The sequence below is a fragment of the Crocodylus porosus genome, unplaced genomic scaffold, assembly GCF_001723895.1.
Source record: "Crocodylus porosus isolate Cpor-Errol unplaced genomic scaffold, CroPor_comp1, whole genome shotgun sequence".
In the NCBI taxonomy this organism is placed as follows: domain Eukaryota; kingdom Metazoa; phylum Chordata; order Crocodylia; family Crocodylidae; genus Crocodylus; species Crocodylus porosus.
The window spans coordinates 31,723,592-31,727,156 of NW_017728950.1; the positions used below are offsets into that span (position 1 = coordinate 31,723,592).

Sequence of the window (3,565 nt, forward strand, 5' to 3'; positions counted from 1 at the left end):
TTGGCATTGGGATAGGTGCTTGGTCCTCTAGGCTCCTGCCTTCATGTGAAGGGAGAAAAGTCCGACGTGGAGGAAAAAACAGGGTGGTATCGAACCAATGTGAGCTGGCCGAGCCTTATTACTCTGGCAAGGGTCTACCACCGAGACAACTTTACTGCATAAGAATTAATAAAGCAATATAATTTAAATGCTCATGTCCATTATTTAATCATGGGCCTAGTTTCAGCCTTGCAATGTGCATCCATCCTTTTCTCAGGCAGCTAAGGCTTTTTGGGTTTTGCCCCTAGTCGCAAGCCTGTTTCATAGAGAGTGCCTGTATCAGGCCAACCCCTGTAGGTAATTTGGGGTCACGGATACTATGAACCTCGGTGAGGCCCTTGTAGGTACCTGGCATCCAGCATCTGCAGGGTGGCTAGGTTCCCATCTTGGGAGCCAGGGTCATGCTAGTGTCCCATGGGACGTCCTCAACTCCATTGAAGGAAAGCAGCATAGTCCATTGCTTATGCCAGGGCCTTCCCCTTCCTGGAGCTGGTGCTGCTTTGTAAGGGAAGTTACAGGTTGACCTGAGCCAACCCAGACCTCTGCAGTCCCCCACATGCTCTGTGGTCCTTGCCAGATGCTGAGCTCCCCTGCAAAGCTTATCATCATCTGCAACTCCAGCTTCCAGGCTCTAGGCACCACCGGGCATGCCAACTACTTGCTCTTGGCCCGGCCCAGGTGGAGCCAGACTTCCTGTTCTCAGCCCTTTCCAGGGGATGGGCATGTGAGGAGTGCATCACCTGCCACTTCCCTGTCTTCCCTGAGGGGCAAGCATGGGGGCGGGGGTGCTGCCTGCCCATGGGCCCATTGCCTGCTGCCTGCAGAGCACCCCAGTATTTGTCACTGCTGTAAATGAAAGACCAGGCCTGCATCCCTTTTACATCCCTCTTTGAGGGAGGGGTGGGTTCAAATGTGAAAAAGTATATTGCTTTAAAAACACCAGCAATATACCTGCCCTGCTGGAGAAAGGCTGGGTGTAGTAGGGCACAAAAGCTTTTGGTGACCCAGTCTCAGCTCTTTCCACTCCCTGTAGTGAGAGGTGACAATTATTTGGTGAGGTTCTTTTTTGTACCGTTCACATCAGGGCCGTGGCAAGGAAGGGGGAAGGATAAGCCACAGTTAGAGCATTTTCACTTCCTAAAAGTGTGACACTGAAATTCCTTTTGATTATGTGACATCTTGAATACATACCAGGAAGAGTAGCAGCAGCACCCTGGGAGGGGGTGTAATGAGGCATGCTTCATCAATATAAAAGCTTCTGTGGCATGGGCAGGGAGACAGCACAAATCATCAGCAGTGTGTATGTGAAGGGGATACATCCTTGCAGTCAGAGTTGGTCTCTCATGTCTCTTTGCTTCTCTACTAATTTTCAGGCCTTTTTATCTGCTTTGTGTGTGTTACAAGCAAGATCACTGAACCAGTTTTCTCCAGGACAATTTCTCCTGAGCATCCCCAGAGAAAAATTAGCCTGCAGCCATCATGCTTGAGGTGATACAGATAAGAAACTGGATTGAGTCAGTGGTTGCTGGTGCCCAGGGAGCCAGCTCCTTCTGTGACACAGGACTGCTGGTGGTGCTGAGAAACTATTACAACCGGACCAACTCAACCGCCCCAGCACATTCTGTCAAAGACACACAGCAGAAAGCCATATCTAACTTCCACATTACCTACAACTTAGTGCTAGACTTAAGCCTCTAGGTGTCAGCTTATGGCCTGGCAAAGCTTGGGGACAGAAAGAACAGGAGGATCACCATTGGTTTGCTCCTCCGGGGCTACCTGGTCTCTAGGTCCCTTCTGCTCCTTTCAATCCTGGTCCTGCTTGAGCTGCAGGAGCTGCTGCCTGAAACAGGCTGACTGGAGGCTTCACTACCTGCTGGACAGGTATCATGGCTCTGGTGTCACTGGGCTCCTCTGAAAGTAGGAGGTCTCTGCATCTCATCATTATCGAGTTGATCTAGAGGATGACAGACTTATTGGGAAGCATTGCATCTGGGCACATCTTTGTCCATTTCAACTTTCACTATCGCCGGGGCACCATGCTGGTAGCTTGCAGCACTGCCTACTATATTTTGCACTTCACCTACAGCCTCTTTGCCCTTAAAGTCCCCCAGACAAAAGGCACCCACCAAACTTCAGGAGATAAAAGCAAAGCCAAGACATAGATCAGCTTGATAGTCTTCTGCCGCCTGATGAAAGGACTGTAGGGAATTGGGGATCCTGTGAGAAGGAAGGCCACACACCTGTGATGCCCTCAAAACTCATCATCGCCATGCTCTTTGTGGGGGCTGTCATGTATGACCTAGCGGTTGCGGGAGGCATAGACGTCCTCCAGCTCTTTGTGCTCAAGGAACCTTTAAGTTGGAACGGGATTCAGGTTGGCTACAGCAATGCTGCTGGCTACGTGATCTTCCTCACCAGCTTCCTGGGAGTGTTTTTGTTCTCCAAATACTTAAGGGACACTACCACGATCACGATCGGCATACTGTCCTTCAGTACTGGCATTCTCATCATGGCCTTTGTGCAAAGGACTTTCCAGTTCCACATCGGTGAGTTAAACTGTTTTGTGTCACTGGCTGCAGCCACGGGACATGAACACTGATGATCTAATGTGCCATGTGTTGCAGGCAGACTGCAAAAATCAGTGATGGGAGGAGGGAGGATTTTTAACTGGTCTGTTTCCTCACAGGGTAAAGCACAGGGCTGTTCATTTCTGAAAACTTTAGAGCAGGAAATGCTGGGCACTTGGGGGTGAATTTCAAACTTGTTTCCAAAAGGAACCTCCCACACAGAGTAAACAGAGTAAATTATACACCCACACAGTCTTTTCTCAGGATTTAACTATCAGGGAGCCAAGATGATGCTTAGTGTGATAAGCCACTTCCTTCTCCTCTGCCTCTCCCTTTCCACCCACTCATTCTTCTTACAGCCAACTTTGCTCTCAGGTAACAAGGGGGTTCACACCTCCGGCAGGTGGCCAAAGGAGTGACCAGAGCAGACCTATGACCCCTTTCCTCCTCAGATGGAGGTAACCCTGTGATCCCAAGCTGCAAATCTCAAGCCCTCATCTAAAACTTAGCACATGTGTAGCCCCTCACATTTAAGTGTTCGTTTCAGGTCCCTCTTTCCCCCCTCCCCTTGTTGGATTAACATTGTTAAACCCTATGTTCCAAGGTTGAAGAGGGGTTTGAGTACTTTTGCAGTCCATTTTTATAACATATATTTTGCTTACTTCAAGCGCTAGGTAATGCTCATTACTTTTAGATAGACCCTGTCCCACTTAAATAGGTGATTAGTGCATTGTGCGTAGGAGTAACATCATTTACAGCTGTGAATGCAAGAGAACATTGCAGTGAAACTATGTGAACTATTTATTGCAATGTGTAAGGGAAGGGCTTTGGCAATAATGATAAAAGTTTTGCTGACCATAAAAAGATGAAACAGAGGCATCATCCACTTACGGTGCTGCTTGGTTTGTAAGATGCTAATTAAGAGGGTCCCGGGTAATGTGGGGCCCCTGCAGGACACG

At 48.8% G+C, this 3,565-nt stretch overlaps 1 pseudogene; it reads left to right on the plus strand.

The window, feature by feature from the left end:
• The first annotated feature begins 1,518 nt into the window (after positions 1–1,518).
• The window catches only part of LOC109323446, a 4,999-nt pseudogene continuing 2,952 nt past the window's right edge, over positions 1,519–3,565 (plus strand).